The following is a 20,874-nucleotide window of genomic DNA, read 5'->3' as shown; positions in this document are numbered from 1 at the left end:
CTAAAAATGATATCAGTGAACGTCTCGGGGGGCCAGCACAATGCCACCGTGATCGAGGATGACAGCTTCCTGTTTTTAATTGCCATGGTTGCTGTTGCTTAGCACCTGGGGGGACAGGAATGAGGCTAATACAGATAGTCTCTAATGAGTATTAATCTAATCATGCACAGACACAAATAGAGCCAACACTCGTAATCACGTAAACCCCCCCAAACCCTGACATTTAAGTGGGGGGTTATTAACGGATCTTAAAAATCATACTGCTAAAAAAAGTGTCCCTTTGAAATAGGGAGAGAAGAAAACAAGTTGAAAAATACAATATTTACCTAATGCAGTTCAAAAACATCCAATTATTGCAGGTTCATTAAACCGAGGAGAGAGAAAACGTCATAGGTATCGTGTGGGAGAGAAAAAAAGCTGAGTTTGGTTAAGTCAAGCCATAATCCAAAACATAAGTCACCAGAATGCCATCCTCAAATTCACCAGTGCAGTATCTAATCAAAGCGGGAGACATTTAGCATCCCATATTAAAAAATAAACAGCAATAGATATGAGGTATTCGGTGTCTGCGGCGGCCTTGCAGGTCTTTTCACATTTTCTGGCAGACTGTAAATATCCTTTCACAGCCACAATGATCTAACGGAACAGCGATCTCCAGCTTTGAGCGCAGCAGTGCATGCTGGGGTTTTTATTTCTTTATAAGTCTCATTTAGCCGCGTTGGTTTATTCATAACTTTCACTCTCTTGATTTTTATGAGAGGACAAAAAGCCAAACAACCAGGAGGAATAGCACCCCAAATACCCGCCGTGTGTTATTGAATTGTAAATAAACCAAGAAAAAGCCCATCATTCTGAAACAAGGGTGAGGAGAGCACTGGCTTCTGAAACCGAATGAATGTGAGCTCAATTTTTGACCTGTCAGGATTGTTTGTTGTGTTTTTTCACACTGTTAATTCATTTACAATGCAGATTGAGAGTCTGGTCATTAAGGTGCTGACTATACATGAGTAATGCACCGCATCTGTACCTGTTCCCGTGTCACAGAACTTTGGAAACGAGCCGCCTAATTATAGCGATTAGTATTTTGGAAGCAGTTCCGAGCCCACGGTCCGGCCTTAACAAATGAAGGCTGGGATTATCCAAACAAATAGGATGCCTGCCATCTTGTTTTACATGCCAACACTGTTAGAATCACAATGAAAGTGCTGGTATGTGTTTGTGATGCTTTTAAAATTCGGAAATTTGCAACAACGGTGACATTTGACCCTGATAAAAATTGTTAGATTTAAGGGCGCAGTCCGCCATTGAAGACTACCATTCACTCTAGGGTCAAAGGAAAATTTGTGCAGCAATATATTGATATATTTAAATACAGTATCCTGTGGTCTACTGTTTCATAATAGCATTTATATTTGAATAAATCTACCTGTACGGTTACAAGTTTGGTGAACTCCAACTTGCAAATTCACATAGCCACAAGACATTAGACCAACACATGATCTAAAGGTCACAGTGAACAGTTATTTTAACATTCTGAATCAACAACAGGATATGATGTCACTCTAGGACTTTTTAATAAATAATAAATGACAAAAAATAAGCAGTTAAAAATGTTTAATTGCACCAAAGTCATTCAATATGTGCAGTTTTCCTAAACAGTTTTCAAATGTATGAGTAGTCTATCTACTCAATAAAATTGTGGCAACAGATTACAAGCAATATTATTAATTAAATTCAACATATAAGAATTGAGTTAGAATTAACTAAATTAATTCTTTAAAAGTCAACCATTTAAATGAACAAACACCATTACAAAAACCACAAACTGACATAAAAAACAAAGTGTCAAACTGCCCAACTAAATGGAACACTGATCACCATAACGGTGACCAAACATTTTAAATACAATTAACATCAACATCTAAACATCTGTTAATTCATGTGTTTCTCTTTCCTTCAGTGATTCTGTTATCATCAGGTATCTACAATGTTGGCAATTAAAAATTAAGAGTTCTAAATTTATCTTTGACGTCTGTCTGTTATTCAGATATTTTTGTTTAAATTTTACTTGTTTTAAATGGTTGACATTTAAGGAATAATCTGATTAATTCTAACTCAATCCTATTTGTTAAATTTAATTAATAATATTGCTTGTAATCTGTTGCCAAAATTTTATGGAGTAGATAGAGCGTATTACTTTTTACAGTGTAGATAGTCCCACCCCAAACTCACACTATTGGTTAAAGGGTACAAAACACACACAGTTTCTGCCAATCTCATGTTAATCTTGAGTACCTAGTACTACATCCTTCATATCTCCGAAAAGTCTTTAGTTTTATCATATTTATAAAAGATAGATATGCTGTAACGACTCTTTCTGAAAAAAGCCGAGCTTCTGGAGGCGTGCCGTGGGCAGAGCTAAAGAGTCACGAGCATGCGCAGCTTTTGTGTAGCGATCGTCTGCAAGCTGTGACATCATTATAAATAAAAAGGGAACAAAAACGTTCGTGTTCGATTGCCAACAAAACACAGACAGCTCTAGGTGATGTGTTGCCACGCTTATCAGGGAGACAAGGAATTCCGCCCTTTATTACGTAATACAGGGCCATACACTTTCCAAAACTTATCCGAATCTGCAAGGAGTGTATTTGGCGCAGATATACTCCGTCATACGTCCAGCTCGTGTTTTGAAACTTTGGCCATGTTTAGCATTAGAATGCAACTCTATAACAGTGTAAATAAGTCAGAATGCATGAAATAGCATTAGACCCCCCCTTTAAGCCATCCCTTACGAAAAAGAAGTTTATTCATGTGTGTTATTAGTGACACAATGCTTCTTGACGGAATTTTCCAGCGATCCATTTTTCCACTGTTATACTGTAGTGGACGCTATTATGCATCTTCTGAAAGAGTACAGAATCCCTGGATCAAAACACAGGCGAAGAAGAAGCAGAAACAAGAAGCACTGCTTACACACATGCGATCATCAAACATTACACAGCATATAAATCAAAACTGCCTACCATTACCGAATGAAATGTTGACCCTGGGAGAGGTGTAGCATTGTGCAAGCTTAGGGGGTGTTGATGGACTCGATCTACTCAGTCTGTGTTGTTCATCATTCTGGATCAAAAACGCAACAAAACTTACAAGTATACTTGTAAGAAAACTATGCTACTAGTATTTAAATTGTAACAGTATACCTATAATTTCACTTGTAGTATAGTTACTGTACATTCGAAAAACGTAGTTGTAAACTAGTTGTGTACTCAAAGTTAACTACGTTTCACTTAAATTGTAATAATATTTCACAATATTACAGTTTTTACTGTATTTGTGATCAAATAAATGCAGCCTTGGTGAGCGTAAGAGATTTCTTTTAAAAACAAAATCTTACAGACTTTTTGAATGGTAGTGTTGCTACTTGTAGTGATCTTTACATATTATGCTAAAATAAGATAACATATTTTAACACAAAAACAATTACACACTTTAATGTATATTTGCACTGTTTTTTAACATATAATGAGATAACCTGGAACAAGGAACTTCATTTTTGTGCAGCCAACAACCTCAATCCATGGATGCTCCTATTAGCACTAACTATTTAGCAGTTAGCAACTGTATCGTCACTTGTTTATTGCCTCTCATTTTGCTTCATTTCCGAATGTGCCTTTTACCTCATATTAAAAAGATGCCTACCTCCCTTCCCCACTTTTTCATCCTTACACCTCACCATCATGAGCGAGTGGCTAATTGGTAAAAACCACCACTAAAGAGGCTAATCTTAGCAGTGTTTAGCATGAAACAAAAGGCACCATTAGCGAATGATTGGTTAAAATAATAGTCACGTAAAGTGCCCAGCTTGCTTAACAGGTGTATTTATATTGATTGTGCAACCTCAATTTCCTGGAGTGAAAAGAAAGAAATAAACAATAATTGCTAGCGGGTTTCTTTAGCATTTGTCGCACAGGCAATTATTAAAAAGCACTTTAGCCATTCGGTTAAAAAGAAAATAGCACTTAGGACATCTGTTTGGTCACCACAATGGCCCCTATAAGGTTGGGATTATCTCTCAGATGAGTCTTGTCTATGCGTGTAGTTTCATTCCGTGGTCATTTCGGTGATGTGGACCATCCATTTGCCTCTTTTCATTTCCATAATTGTTTTCAGAGCGCGAGGCTGTCCCGCTCTTTGCCGAGGACTAGGTGTGGACTAATGGACGCTAGATTGGATTCTGCCTTTATACATGGTGAAATGATTTCTTCTTCATTCTCTGTGCTGGATCACGTCTCTCTTTTGGACTCATGAATAATGGATGGGTTTAAAGCGTTGCCCTGCCCAGGCTCTCTCTTATTGAAATCTGTGCTCAGAGAGGTGCTTATTTACTGAGACTGATCCCACATCATTTGTGTCAGTTTCTATGCTCCTCTGCTCTGGCTTTCTCACGGTTGGTCTCTCGCTCTCCCTATGCTGCCCTCCATCTCTTTCTGTGAGTCTCTTTCTGTTTATGACCCTATTCATTCCCTTACAGTCTCCTCATAGGCCTCTCTTGCTCATCTCTCTCTCTTATTAAAGAGCCACGAGTCTTTGAAATGTGTCCTATCTTTGGTAGCACTATTAAAACTGCATGAAATCAAAAGAGCTTTGTGGCTTTTAGTCCATTGCTGAGTTCGGAACCGCATACTAGCATACTACTCTTACTATTTCTGCATAGAAAGATATGATAAATGTAGTATGAGTGGTATACTAGTATGCGGTTCCAAATTCAGCACATCTATAGCTTTGAAGCCTCTACTATACATACATATATATGACTATAAACCCTCATGTTGTGTGATTTTACTCTCTTTATGTTCAAAGTCAAATGATGTATGTGTAAAATAACAATAGTAGGCTAATTTCAAAATTTGACACTTTTTCTAAGTTTCTCTGACTAAATCAAACTGCCATTTAAAAGCATGTAGCACATCATGACTCATGGCTCTAATGTTTTGCTATTTTAAAATAAGGGACAAGCCCTTCAGTATATATCCCACCACAACTTCCTGTTTTAATACATAAAAGAAAAAAACGCACTAGTAAAGCAATTTCTGTAATGCCGTCTTAAGCTGTTGCAACTAATAAGCTTTATAAGCCTTGCATTGGATTTCTTCTAAGCAAAATATGTCAATACAAGTTGTCCCTTTCCACAGCAGCATGACGCACAATGAACGCTACAATTACCCTTTGCTCATTGTTGCTTTTCATAACCACATCCAGCGTTTTATGTGACAGTCCCTGCATTGTCTTCACTGAAGAGCCTCTGCATCGAAGCCTCACATGTCCTTTCTAATCATGCGACTGCGTATTTCATGCTCTACAAATATTTACCACACTGACTGAGCCATAAAAGCAGACCCCATATCAATGAATGGAACTAGTCTTGTTCCCCTGAGAAGCCATTGTTATCAAGTCACCTTCCTTGGGCATCTCCCCTTGAACTTTTAGTGTAAATGCACCACGCTAACCTGGGAATTATCTTCTGAAGAAATGTACCACAATACCACGAGTCCTATCTCTTCATGGCTGAAGCTTTTACTGCTTTTTTCTTCCTTTCTTTCATCTTGTCCCCTTCATTTTCCCTGGAAATAACAGCTTCCATTTAGTCTGCCCTGCTCTTATGCAGAGTCGATCAGACCCAGCCTTAATGAAATGCTGCTACCCAGAATCCCTCTCACTGGTGGAATCAGGACCCAGGGCCATTACTTGGCTGTCTTCGGGAAAAAGGCACATCTACATAAGTTATTTCATTATCTCCCTAGGCTGTGAAAGAGGTAGCGGCGTACTCACTCGCTCTATCTCTCCGCGTAGATTGCACCATAGGGAGGTCATTGGAAAGCCGGTGGAATTATCTGCAAAATAAGGGGAGGCATTCTTTAATGGTGTCCCAGTCCAAATATTTAAAATGATCACCTAAACTTCCATTCGGCTCTTCCATTTCGGCTGATAGAGCTCAAGTGAGTTTGTCTTCATCTTGCCAGCAGCTTACAGAAGAAATTGGTGCGAGTGTGTGTGTGTGTGTGTGTGTGTGTGTGTGTGTGTGTGTGTTTTGCACACTGCCAGCAAGAAAATAAGGAAAACTCTGCATTGCCTTTCTCTTGAGACTCGACCATAACAATATAATGGAAATCAGCAGTAGCCTGTTGTGAAATAAAAATAAATTAATAATGTACAAAATGGGACACATGGCAAAAACAATATTCGTAATCTTTATTTTTGTCTTGTTTTGGGGATGTTTTTGTTTGGAAAAAACATAACATTTACTGCATAAGATGTTAAGACTTGTTTTCAGAGAATATCGCTTGAACTAAATTTTTAAAAAGTACATTTTTTTGTACTCCGTTGCCAAATTGTTTTGTTTTGTTTTGTTTTTTTAATAAGCATAAATCTGACCAAATTTACCAAGGTTTATAAACTAAAACGGATTGACTCTCAAATTAGTTTTTTTTAAATGTTTCAATAGTTTTTATTGGAAAACAAGACAAAAATATTGAATGAGATGTGATGTTTTAAAAAGTTGTCAACTTCAGGCAAAGTCTTAAAAACGCAAAGCTCATGGGACGAGGTGATAAAAAAACATTGCAAGATGCAGAATAATGTATCAAAATATATCAAATGACCAAAATATCGCAAATATTCAGGGTGATTGTAATTTTGCCATTGAGATGAATTGGAAAAAGTGCCCCAATAAGCCTGATTTCACCCTATCTATACTTTTTTTTTTTTTTTTGCAAAGGCAATTTGAAGTCTAAAAGAAATTATCTTGAAATGTTTTATTGAAAGTGGTGATTTTTATTTTTTTATTTTTACAAAAGTCAGTGGTGGAGCTTTTAAGTGTCGAAGATTATGCCCGGTTTAGACTACACGATATTTTTGTCGGTTACGATAGTCACTGTGTCAGATTATGCGATTTTGACTCCTAAAATCTTGTAGTGTCGTGGACAAGAAACATGTTGCTACCCGACCATTCATCGCTTGCCGTCTTTAACGACATGCGTGCTGTCATCGAGAAGGCGGGACTATCGACTGACAGAAGGTACCGTGAGCGTAAACAAACAATCGCTACCGAACTGAGTATTTTGCTCTCTTGTCGTCAGAAAAGCCCAAAAAAGAAAGAAAACCTGACAGTGGACACATATCTGGATTGCATGAAGAGGACAGTATGTACCCCATAGATGCAACGGGAGGATGCAAGAAAAGAAAATGAGGATGGGGTAATCGAAGGAAAACTTTTTTTATTGGAATATTCTTGATCCCTCGAGCGTCAGTTTAAAGCGTCATCAGCTGCGCTCAAGAATCGAGTGATCTTATGTTATTGAAGTTTGACATCTAATACTAATAGTATTAATCAATTAACAATTAATAATTAACATAATAGAAACTAATAGTAAATGTCTATGCACCTGTGCGTCGTTGCTCATAGCTCCTCAGGAAGCTTTCTCACTCCATGTTCCTCACCTCCTCGCAGTGCATTTATAGAACTGAAATGGCATTTATAGAATTAAAATGGTGTTCGAAATTTTATTTGATCGGTTTCCAGGTCACAGGCTGGAGGATGGAGGATTGAAGAAATGAGGAGGCATCCATTGGAGTATTGAAAAGCACCGAGGGATGAGGGAGAAGGGCTTCCAGAAGCCGTGGCAAATATGCTCCAAATAAAGCTCTCAGAAAGAAGTATCTTTTAGAAAATGACTTATCACGATAGGAAAATGACTCATCGCGAGAGTTTTATTCGCATAACATCTGTTAATGGAAACGCCGTCATTTCGCAATAGTTTTTTATCGCCATTTAGAAAATATCGCAAAAGTTTTGCACGAATCTGTAATGGAAACGCGACTATTGTCTCTCTTTCATTTCGGCATGTTTGAAAGCATGTACCAAGGCGCTTCTGTGCTCCTATTGGCCAGTGTCACACATGTGATGGAACAATTAAACAATTAAACATGCTAGTCTTTCTGTTGTGACGTTATGAAGTGTTGCAGACTCGACATCGGTTGTCGTCCAATATGACACACTACACAATTTGAAATGATCAAATCTTGCGTCCTGACACTCATTGTTTAGGAATCAAGCAGTTTGTGCCAAAATCAGGCTAAAATTGTGTAGTCCGAACTGGGCATTAGAAAGTTCATCACACTGACAGTCTAACAGCATGATATATTTCGACACTCTTTGAGAAGATACATCTCCAAATTTCCCCTTTTAAAAGCACCACCACACACACACACACACACACACAAATCAAAGCTAAATCCAAAACTACAAGAAAATCTCGACAAGCTAATCAACTAGTCAGCCTCCAGACTCAATAGTACTTCGCTAATAAAACTACAACATGAAATGGTGATCAAAATACCATTTCTGAAGTGTTTAGTCATAGCTAAATCTCTCCAGGAGGATTGAGCCAAGCACAGAGCTAAAAGACAATCCTCCTGGTAGCAGAGAGAAACAGCATGTTTTGCACTACGGAGCGTGGAGGCTGGCTCCGCGCTGCAGTTGGCTTTACAGATAAGTGAGAACAGACCCATCAGATACCAACTGCCAAGAGCAAGTTCTGCCGTGAAGCTGGCACTTTCTACATGTACGCCTGAGGAAAGACATAGAAGGCACAACCTATGCAAATGAGGATTCATTAGTCAGTGTATGGGGAAGTGTTTGTGTATGTAGAACAAGCAAAGGGTTTGTACCGAGGTAAACGCATGCACGAGTGGGTGATCTTTCTTGCCTGAGCGAGCCTGTGCATCCTCGCATGCGTACGTCTTCCATTTCCTCTGATCTGTGACCATTCCCTTTGATTCGGACACGGTGATCCGGCTTAAACGTGAAGCAAACACAGGATTAGGCCTCAGCCGCGCAGATAACGCGCTGATCAAAGTGCCCTCTGAGCGCCTACAGAGGGAGCGAAAATATGTTAAAGAAAACAGCGGGCTCGCCTCAATCCGCATTTTATCTCCACTCAGACAGGTGGAGATCACCCCCACCCCCTTCATTCCAGAACTTTCGGTGGCTGGCGGAGAATATACTTCCGCAATCAATCTTTTTATGCCAACTCTCTGGCAGCTCGAGATGAAACAAAACCAATGTGATTTCTGATGAGCTTCTATTTTAGCCTTGTTGTCTTTGCTTTTCTCACACTCTCTGAAACGTGGAATCGCACGTTCGACTGTGTTACACGGCCCTGTACAGTACAGACTGCAGTTCCTGCTGGGTGGTTTATTTCAAGACGTGCCGCTAACAGCTCTTGTCATCTTTTCTATCTCTACTCATATGGTTCTGGAGGGGGGTCTTGGCCCAGGCCCAAAATTGCACACTTTACTGTGGACAAGTGTCCTGTGGCACTCATTTGTCTGTATATTTCGTTATTTTATGACTCAAAAGGGTTTTGTGTGCCTGCAATGGAAGCCTGTACTGGTGTGAACTAACAGCTGTTTCGCTAATCGATTCATTTTTCAATTATTTCTTAATTTTTTTTTATTTTTATTTTTTTTAAGTGCGTTATTCCACATCTTGCCAAGTGCTTTACTTCAAATAAAGTGCAAAATGAAGCCTATGAAAAACAAGTGAAAATGTATGAATGTTAAAAAGAATAATTTAAACCTTAATTCAAGTTCTGTCAAAAAATATTACATCAAAGTGAATAAGTGCGCTCCCTTTCTCAGTGGCATTCTGTTAGATAGATACGAATGCGCGCACATGCTCCACAAAGTCTTTGAAATTTAACATTGACTCGTTTGCCATGAGGACAAGCAGTTTTGTGAAATGGAAATACTTGCGTGACTTCAAATGTATAATATTTACTGTTGGGAAACTGTGGAAAAACACCTATAAAACATAATAAAAAGCATAAGCACCTCTGTCAAAGCACTAGGTGCATCAACCTGGCCGTATAAAAATAAATTCTTATGAACTTCTTCTTATGAACTTCTTCCTAAGAGCTCATATGGTTGGACTTTTTGGGTCATGGACTTTTTCCCTCTGCAGATTGCTGTGGCTATGGAAGTTTTTAAAGATTTCTCTTCTACAGAAATGCAGTTTTTCAATAGCGTACTATGTACAAAGACCCAACTAACTGACAATGAAATTCATTTTCATTTTTTATCAACCTGTTCCCAACAGTCTATGTGACATTGCGTCACCAAAGTGAATTCTGAAGTGGACCGCAAGGGTTTTGTACCCTTCAGGGTCCTTGATGATTCATTCCAGGAGGTCGCTGATTGAATGACAATACTTTAACTGATTTATCCCTAAGCATCAAACTGCATGAACAGACAAGAGTCTAAATCAAGGGTTGACGCAACCAAATGAGTCAGACTGTGCTTACAACTGTTTTAAAGGGGTCCTTGATTATGATTTCACTTTTTCAACTTTAGTTAGTGTGTAATGTTGCTGTTTGAGCATAAACATCATCTGCAAAGTTATGATGCTCAAATTTCAATGCAAAGGGAGATTTTTTTTTTTACAGAAATCACTTTTTAAGGACTATAACAAGCGGCTGGTAGGGACTACACTGAGCTTCTTCCTGGGTTGGTGACATCACAAACCCCAAAATTTACATAAACCCTGCACCCGGGAACACGCAGAAGAGTTTTTGTAGAGTGTTGTTACCATGCTGTCATTTTACGCCGGACTGCTTCACAAACGAAGGTTAATTCAACGCTGGATTTGCACAAAAGATTAACATGACGGCACATGCTAGTCGATGACTACATAAATTTATCCAATAACCATTCTGAAATGTCCAGATTCATTCTAAATTCATTCTCTCTAACAGTGTCCGACTCTGATTTGAACAATGTAAGGCTGAACACCGTTACTGACAATAATCATTTTGGCTGTGTGAGATTCTCCAGCTTTGTTGTTGTTGAGCAACCGAAGCGCGAGCTGTTAAAGCTCCACCCACTTTTAGGAAAGCGGGCCGGGAGCAGCAGCTTCTTTACATTTAAAGGGACACACACAAAAATGGTGTGTTTTTGCTCACACCCAAATGGGGCAAATTTGACAAGCTATAATAAATGATCTGTGGGGTATTTGGGGCAGAAAGTTCACAGACTCATTCTGGGGACACCAGAGACTTATATTACATCTTGTAAAAGGGGAATTATAGGTTCCCTTTAAAAGGACAGTTCGCCCAAAAATGTCACTTTTTACTCATGTGGAAAAAAGGCAGGATATTCTTCAAAAAATAATCTTTGTGTTTAGAAAGACATTAGAGTGAGTAACTGATGACAGAATGTCCATTTTAGGAGAACTATCATGTTAAAATACATTTTAACCAACCATACGGTCAGACTTCCAGGGCATGACATGGGCAGTCCTTTCTCCACCTCGCTGATTGATGTGTCCACCGTTGATGTATACTAGTCCTCATTTATGCTGGTCGAGTCAAGCCTAATTAAAATATTTCCTTCGCACAGCTCAAACGCGTTTGTCGATGTGGAGATGAAGTGGTGCGTGACGACATGCTCTGCAAGTGCTTGTGACGTCTTGACAGGGAGCCTTGGATCCATCCATGCAATGCTAACTTTCACTGAGTTCTTTGATTTCAGTACTTCTTGGAGCAGTGGCAAGAAGCTCAGCTAAAAATCAACTCCGATCTGCATCAACCTAGACAGAGTTTTAACAAGAGAGAGGTCTGAGATTTAAATCATCCTGGTGATATTATATATATTACAATAATCTTTGTTATATTGTACATTTGCATTACATTATATCAACAACTACATCATGATTATATAAAGGTTCAGACTGTCTATTCTTTGTCCCAGTCTTGGACTTTATATTTGCATGTTTTACTGTTGATATTGTTTAGAAAACTGCTGCCATTTTACTTCAATTCTTTGTTCTGTTTCTTTTCACCTGTTCCTTAAAAGTACTATTTATTTCTTCTGGTGTAAAACTAAAATGACCGAGTAGACCTTTAAACAAAGATGAAAACTTCAGAGTTTGCCAAAGGGAGGGTATTCATGAGAGATCATGGGGTCTAGAGATATAAAAACTTGGATGTTTTGTAGAAAACAAAAACATACTGTAACATTTCAACTAGTCTGAACCTCAAATGACACACATACAAACTGCTCACAGTCTGTGCACTGAATGTCCAATGCATTTTGCACACGAAACTTGAAGACACTTGTAAAAAAAAAAAAAAAAAAAAAAAAATCACAAGCTCCTATCAGAATGCACAGGTTTTATCAGTCAGTCTGATAACAAAATTGTGTTCGTAAGAAAGCGTTTGGCAGGTTAGGTAAATTTACTAAAGTTTGCCAGGTTAGTGGTATGAGAGATTAATCTCTGGTTTTATGAGGTAATCACAACATGTCGCTAAATAAAACCTTCACAAAATATCATGCAACAACAAAACAAACTCTAATTGGTCAATGTGCATCAGTGGGCGGTTCTTAGCAAGAATAAGCTACAGTGAGGAATAGACTTTATGCCAAGTAAAAATTCTGGCCAAATGAGACTGCATTTCCACTAAACTTTGATAAACCACAAGAGAGCAAGAATCATTTGAAATCTTACCGGAAGCAAAGCCCACAAACATTGTTTATCACCATAATAATCAGAGGAGCTGTATATTTATAACTATATTCAATGCTGGTCACAGCTTTCTCTTTCTGAACAATTCAGTTCTCATTATAAGCAATATGAGACAAAAGCTGGAGACACGGAGAAATCGAGGGAGAGAGAGAGTGGCCACTGTGTGATATCTTGGGCTGCAGAGCCACTTAGCAGACAGAGAGGGAATAGCAGAAGCTGAATCAGAAGAAAGATGGAGGTGATCATCATTTTGGGACCCCAGTTTTCTTAGAGGTGATTTTTTTGTTTATACTGTACCTGTCTTTTGTTGCTCAAAGTAAAACTGTCAGGATGGATATCAGGATGGAAAGAAAATGAGATGCTTGTTTGATTATCGCTAAACTTATCAAATACATCCCAAAGAAAGTGTATTAAGAAAGACTAGCAGTCATTATTACCTTCCCTTCCCAACTTTCTATATTTATTACCCCACTATTCTAATCAGTCCTGCAATGCTGCCTTCAGATGAATCACCGAATCCTAATTCCACAAAATAAACCTAAAGCAAGCATCACTATTATTATGATTTGTTCTTATTATTATCATTCTGCACAAAAACTTGGTGCTGTTTTGTGCTACGGAGATGAATGATACCTAAAATCATGTGTGCTTATTGAGGAGAGGTGTGCTATTGCTTTTTGAAATGTTCAGATTTATGGTTCTCATAAAATGCGCAAAAATATCTCATAGATTTATACATAAAAGAGGCCACTCACACATCTAGGGATCAGAACAACAGAGCAGGGGTCTTCAACAAGTGGTCCATAGTGATGCTGGGGGGAATCTGCCAGTTCTTTTTATATCTTAAACAAATTTTGGGTGAAAAATGAAAATGTGTTAAACAAAAATACAATGTTAATTTTTTTTTTTTTTTTTTTTTTTTCACATTGTTAGAAAAAAATCAAATCTTCTTCTTTTGAACTATATTCATCAAAGAATGCTGAAAAAAAAATCTCAATATTTTGTTGAATTTTTTTAAACATTTATAATAAGAAGAAATGTTACTTGAGCAACAAATCAGCATATTAGAATGATTTCTGAAGGATCATGTGACACTGAAGACTGGAGTAATGATGCTGAAAATTCAGCTTTTCAATAACAGAAATAAACCAAATTTTAAAATATATTAAAATAGAAAACAGTTATTTTAAATTGCAATAATATTTTACAATATTCCTAATTTTACTGTATTTTTATCAAAATAAATGCAGAATTGGTGAGTCTTCTTTCAAAAACATTAAAAAACCCAACCCCAAACATTTGAAAAGTAGTGTACATATACTGAACTCCTTATTGGACAATATGTCTGGCTTGGTGTGTCAACCAACCAGCTTTTTTTTTTTTTCCTACTCAAATGGTTATGAGCTAGTCTTGATCACTTAACGTTACAACGACAATCATTTTAGCAATCAAGGCCCAACCACCACTTGGCATTTACAGATCTCAGTTAGGACCCCTCCTCCAAGCCCCTCAACTATATTTCTGACCTGGTTTGCTTACAAATTGAGCGCTGACTCAACCAGATGAGTCAGACTGTGCAACAGCACAGTGTATTTATTTGTGACTGCTGCTGCGCTGCAGGGGCGATGCAGAGAGGTTGAGAACGTGGGCGTTGTTTGTGCGTATTTGTTTATTATTCATAATCACTCTGTCCCACAGAGTCGTTCATGGGTACCATACTCCACGAGGGCATGTACTACTGGTCAGGAGAGGACGTGACCCTGACAGCACTCTCTAAATTAGGAATCAATAGGATCAAATTAACAATCAGCCGGACAAGGGAAAATGAAGTCTTGCAGTGGAGATTTGTTTTACTGCCTACATGATCAATCGCAACCCTAATGTCATTCCAAACCTACGTGACTTTCTTTCTTCCGTGAAACACAAAAGGAGAAAGTTTGGGAGAATATCTTTTATATATAATATAAGCAGTCCATAGACTCATTCGGTATATGAAGGCATATGATAGATTTGGAAACAGACGCTATTCACTGTTTAAGTCGCTATTCACTGAAAATCTTGCAGGCCAGTGAAAAAAAAACGTTCTCAAATCTCAAAAATTCTTGGAATCAGGAGTTCAAATCGTTTCAGAAATTTAGAATAGAACTACATGTTTGTTTAGGTAGCAACATTCTGAAACATCAGACGGGTGTCAGACGGGTTGCAGGTTTGATCTTGATATCTTCTTTAACTTTCTTTGCATGTTCTTGAGAAAGTAACAATTCCTGAATGAATAATTCTTTTGAGACAAAATGAGCATGTTTACATGCAAACCAGTAAACTGACAACGCAAGTAAACCGCATTTACAACTTTATTAATAAATCGGGTTATTTTCCTGTAATGGCGTCAAAAATAATAATTTGCGTATCTGACTCTGAGTATTTCATATGTTATATCAGTTGTGATGTTAAATAAAGCTTGCAACATGTCAGCGAGAAACTTACGGCTCATATAGGCTATTATTTTCTCATGCAGTAACAGATGCAGCATTTTGACTGAACCACTTCTACTTCTGCCGCACGAGAGATGAGAACACATTTTTACAATTTTCTGGGTCTTGAAAGAGTCAGCGTTTGCGGTATATTTCCTTCTTCCCTTCCTGCAAAATGCTCACTCTGTCTGGATGCGTTTAAATCTGCACTAAGGACGTGTTTCTGTCATGTATCACACATGCGCACTTCAATAAGCCGACAAAAAGAAGGTTAAAGGGATAGTTCACCCAAAAATGAAAATTTTATGTTTATCTGCTTACCCCCAGGGCATCCAAGATGTAGGTTTCTTCAGTAGAACACAAATGATGAATTTTAACTCCAACCGTCAGTGGTATAATGCATGTCAATGGGATCACAATCTATGAGAGTAAAAAAAACATGCACAGACAAATCCAAATTAAATCCTGCAGCTCGTGACAGCACATTGATGTCCTAAGACACGAAACGATCGATTTGTGCGAGAAAACGAACAATATTTATATCATTTTTTACCTCTAATACACCACTATGTCCAACTGCCTTGAGCGCACGCACGGCATCCGGTGCGTGAGGTGTGTACGCGCTCTGGCGTAGTTTAAAGGATTAGTCCACCTTCAAATAAAATGTTCCTGATAATTTACTCACAAATCATCATTTGTGTTCTACTGAAGAAACAAAGTCACCTACATCTTGGATGCCCTGGGGGTAAGCAGATAAACATAAAATTTTCATTTTTGGGTGAACTATCCCTTTAATGCATTTACATGCCGCACAAAATTGGGGTAAGAGCCAAAAAACTACCTGTTCCGACCGGTTTATGCTTAAGCCGTTTATGTCCTTACTCCGATAAAAGAAAACGTGTTACCGCGTTTACATGACTACGTTTGTTATCGGCTTATTAAGAATAATCGGCTTAAAAATTGTGCATGTAAATGCTCTCAATGAATCAGTTTATCCAGTTCACAAACTTCACATTCATTTACTAATCAGCTCATTGGGTTTTCTGATTCAGTCATCCAATTGTGGTAGTTTTGACATGTTCCTTTCAAAAAGCTATTTTTCCAGAAAACCTGGAAATATAGTGCATGAGTCATATGAACAATTTTATGGTGTTTTTTTGGTCATTCATTTGAGTCCCAGTCTTCATTCTCTTTCATTTCAATAAGAAGAGCAGCATGAAGAAATCATGAACATTGAAAGTCCATGAAAAAGCCCTTAGCTGAGAGATGTCAAAGCAAAAACATTAAGCCCAACGTCAGAAGAATCATTTGAATATGCTGGAAATTCAGGGTTTTTTGGTCCACTTGAAATGTCAGTATTTTTGTGTCAAAAACAGTCAAAATTTTACATTTTGATCCCTTTAAAACACTATTAGCATCAGACTGCACAGTACTCGACAAAACTTGGAGACGGATCTGCAGTAACCACAAAGCCATGAGAACAATCTCTACTGATGGCTTTGAAAGCCATTAACTGCTGCCTTTCCATCCAGAGAGGAAGTTAAGATGGTGCTTTAAATAAAATATACAACCCATTCTTCAACAACTAGTTAAGTAAATTTATACAGAGGCCCAAAGGCTTCTGCGATTTGTAATGCGAAGTCTATTTAAGGCTGAATGCATGGTCTCGCTGCGGACGCCATTAACAGATTCCCAGGCCGTTTGAACAGCAGCTGATGTGTATGTATAGATGGGACTCAAGCAGATAACTCACGTTTACTGTCCGGCCCACACTATTACAGAGCTGCGCAGGGAACGCACCCGAGGACGAGAACGAATGTTGAATCAATATATAGGAGAATAATATGTCTAAGGGAGGAGATGAGTACAGAATGGCATTTCATTACAGATCGATGCAAGAGTGCTTTTCATTGCCTTGATGCTATAGAACGTCCCACTGGGTCCACAGAACCAGACCAGCTCCCTTTCGCTACAATGAACGCAGAATGCAGTGATGCTATGGACAGACTGTTGTGGGGATGTTTATGTATTGAATAAGTATCACAAAGCAACTTGCCCTTAAAAAATTAGCCATAAATCTATGATTTTGTTAAAATGTTACTATTAAGTTAGTAAATGTTATTAAAATTAAACTCTTGAAACTTGGTGTTAGCCACACTGTCATAAAAACAGAAACAAAATTATTCTTAAATATTGTGGTATAATATTAATTAATTGCAATAAATATAATAATTTAAATTTAATATTTATATATATACACACATTTATTCATCAAGAAAACATTTAAATTGATCAAAACAAAAGTGATTGAGTGTGTGTACATGGTAAATTTACGGAATGTTACAAACAAATTAAATAAGATAAAAAACCCATCTAAATTACATTTATTTTCACATTAAAAATCACAACACACAGTTTAGCACTTTTAAATATGACAATTTATATTAAATTAATAACCTAATATTTATATAAATGTACTTGGATTTATTATATAGTAGGGGTGTAATGGTACATGTATTCGTCCCGAACCGTCAAGGTATGGACGTCACAGTTCAGTGCATACAGTCAGACAACGAATACAATCAGTCACAGGCGATCCACACTCCAATCCAGAAGGGGGCGAGCGCGATAATGCAATGCTGTTTGCTAACCGCCACAATAGGAAAAAGCACAGAAGAAGAAGAACAGACGATCTTGTTTACGTGTAATTTCTCACAACCAGTGTTTCAACCACGGAAAGACATCAATAAAACAGCCTGAGAATAATATCTCACAAAGCATTACATTTACTTCAGGGAAGTCATTTAGTGTCCACAGCATGTTAGTTCACTAGAGAAATGAACTCTAGAGGGGAGCACTTCACTAAATATATGCACTATATTAGCTTATATATTAATTATATTTACTTTACCTGTTAGTAATGTCTTAATTATTTAATATGTTTCAATAAATTTGTCATGAAAACAAGTTATGACAGTAACTGTGTAAATTATCATATTTCAAAAATGAATTGGAGTAGAAAAATAATTGAAAAATATTTATAATTATGATATATATTTATAATTATAATTATGTGCAATTTACATGTTTTGATGTAAGTGTTTATAGTGTTATTATATCTAAAAATAAATAGCAACTCATTTTAATAGTTTGGGCTCTGTTGTTAATTGTAACCTTTAATATTATAGTAATGTGCAAGAAAGGGCTCCCTATATTTAGCTTACAGCATTCGCTGATATAGATTTTTTTATAGATAGATTAAATAGAAAATGTTAATTATAATTGAAATTATATAAAAAGAGAGACACAATTTGTTCAATAAACCACTGTTAAAGAAAAAAAAGAAGAATTTTATGTTAAGTTTTCAATACCTGACGATGACCGAGGTACGTACCAAAGCATCATGTTTGTGTACCATTACACCACTACTATATAGGCTACACATGCATACTAAACAAAAGCATGGTAACGTTTATTGTATTTATTTACAAAAGTATATTATATCATACCTCAAACTTCTATAATAAGCCCTACTGGAGTCTGTGTGTGATGATGTTACAGGCAGTGGCGCAGTGAAAATCCGCAAATTAATGTTCCGAAGTGAACTTCAAGTAGTAGAAAGTAGTGAACACTGTGTAGGGACCCTGTCAATCGGAAAGCAGTTCATGGTGCTCTCTCTCTCTCGCTGATGATCTGAAACAGGTGTGTTAAATAAGAGAGACATACAAAATATGATCATTTTGACTGACATGTTCAGATCATTTGTTTCTTGCTTGGTGTGTGTTCTCCTCAGCTTTCCGCTGCTGTTTCAGAGGTGCTTTTCTTCCTACCTTGCTTTAATTACACGCTCAGGCCCTCCTGCCTTCTCAACCCCTGCCAAGCCTCTCTTTCTCCCCCCATAGCCTCCAGGCGATGGAATGGTCCACAGTTATGAAGCTTCCTCCTTTACCAGCCTCTCTCATCGCCTTGGCCTGGTACAATGAGAACGACAGATAAGAGTTTTCATTATCTGGCCTCTCTCTTGGGACTCTCCCCACTCTATCTCTTCTTCTCTTTCTCTCTCTATCAGACTCAAAGGGCTTTTTAAATAGGGAGACAGTCCAGTTGATGGCCATAGCATCTTTTTGTCTTTTGTTTTGATTTCCCACTCCCTTCATTTCTTTTTCCCCCCCCAAACAATCACAGCAAGAGGGCCTCTAAAGTCCATTGCTTGTTCTCCCTCGTTCTCTTTCTAATTTTTATCCTGCTTTTCCTTTCCATTTTCAACAAAGTGGTGAACGTGCGAGTGTGATAACTGCACGCAAAATGGACAACTCCCCTGTTTCTGCTCCTTTGAAATTCACTCCATTGTCTGGGCCGTGGAGTGATAAAGCCAAAGCAAAGGCAGCCTCTCTTATCTCGCTCTCTCAGTGAAAGGGACTTTCCTCCATCGCCACGGTTGTTGCGCATGTTTGTTGTACGTGCGACGCTATGTGAGGATAATAGCCTCAGACAATGTCTCTCTATTCAAAAGACTGTTCGGACCAGGCTCCACGTCTCCCGCTTTGAAACGGCCTGTCCTCGCTCTAAGAGCAAACAGACAATCAATCGCAGCCAACCTTATTGCAAGCATTTTGTCTAATCAAGGTATTAGAATAATAATGGGAGGCTTGTTTCTGAGAAGTTTATTGAATTCGATAACGACAGCAGGCGAGTTGGCTCAGGATGGTGAAGGTGGCATCTGCTGTCAGTTTAGTTGGCCTTTTTGTCATTGATGTGACAAAAATAGAGCCTTCTGCCATGAAATGCTTCTCGGAAATTTGCATCATTGGAAAAAAATGTCAAGAAGGTTGTGCAATACTGGGTAAGTAAGTGACCACCTACTTTTAGCAGTATTTTTTGAATTCATTTTCTCCATAGGAAATAAAAATATGTTCAACTAACCAATGAAACAAACCAACCAGTTGCAGGATTAATCTCAACAAATTTGAAACAAAAAATTACATAAAAATGTAGAAAAAAAGACCAAGATACAAGACTAAATTAAATGAATTTAAGAAGAAATCAACTACTCATCCCATAAAGCACTGTGAATTATGCAATTGAATCCAAAATAATGGTACTACTTATTTAAAGTCATTAAATATAAATATAAAAAGCAATATATTTTAAATGCCCCACTAATAAATAACTGTTATTTAAATAACTTATAGTTTGCTAATGGGACAGAAATTAAATACAGTATTTCACCTTTACATTTATTGCAAAGTATTTAAAAAATATATAATTATAATACACACACACACACATATATATATACACACAGTATCTCACAGAAGTGAGTACACCCCTCACATTTTTGTAAATATTTTTATTGTATCTTTTCATGTGACAACACTGAAGAAATGACACTTTGCTACAATGTAATGTAGTGAGTGTACAGCTTGTATAACAGTGTAAATTTGCTGTCCCCTCAAAATAACTCAACACACGCGGGAGCGGAATAATTCTATCGTCTTTGTGAGCTGGGTTTGCTAATGCTAACACTAGCGATGCACCTTGCGCTTCTCCGGCTACGCGTCAGTTTACGTTCTGAGATAATGCTGACATCTAGCGGTTGGGTTTTATACAGTCTGTGGTTTAAACCGAACACAAAGCCACGAATCTTGGATGTAAGCAAGTAAATAAATAAATATTGATACAGTGTTTTTGAGAATCGATACAGTATCGCCAAACATAATATCACGATATTCACGTGTATCGATATTTTCTTACACCCCTAGATACTGTAGCTATATATAAGTAGTAGTAGTAGTATAGGGAAAACTGAATAGATTACGC

At 37.6% G+C, this 20,874-nt stretch overlaps 1 long non-coding RNA gene across 1 annotated transcript; it reads right to left on the bottom strand.

The window, feature by feature from the left end:
• Window positions 1-11,037: 11,037 nt before the first annotated feature.
• Window positions 11,038-19,047, bottom strand: LOC127525200 (uncharacterized). The gene is made up of 5 exons (XR_007933279.1): window positions 18,885-19,047; window positions 18,564-18,747; window positions 15,376-15,474; window positions 13,339-13,425; window positions 11,038-11,647 (listed from the first exon to the last, which is right to left on the bottom strand). It is a non-coding gene; the product is annotated as an uncharacterized LOC127525200 (long non-coding RNA).
• Window positions 19,048-20,874: the final 1,827 nt, after the last annotated feature.

Source organism: Ctenopharyngodon idella, chromosome 13, assembly GCF_019924925.1.
Source record: "Ctenopharyngodon idella isolate HZGC_01 chromosome 13, HZGC01, whole genome shotgun sequence".
NCBI classification, from domain to species: Eukaryota; Metazoa; Chordata; class Actinopteri; order Cypriniformes; family Xenocyprididae; genus Ctenopharyngodon; species Ctenopharyngodon idella.
This window is presented reverse-complemented; position numbering and strand designations above follow the sequence as displayed.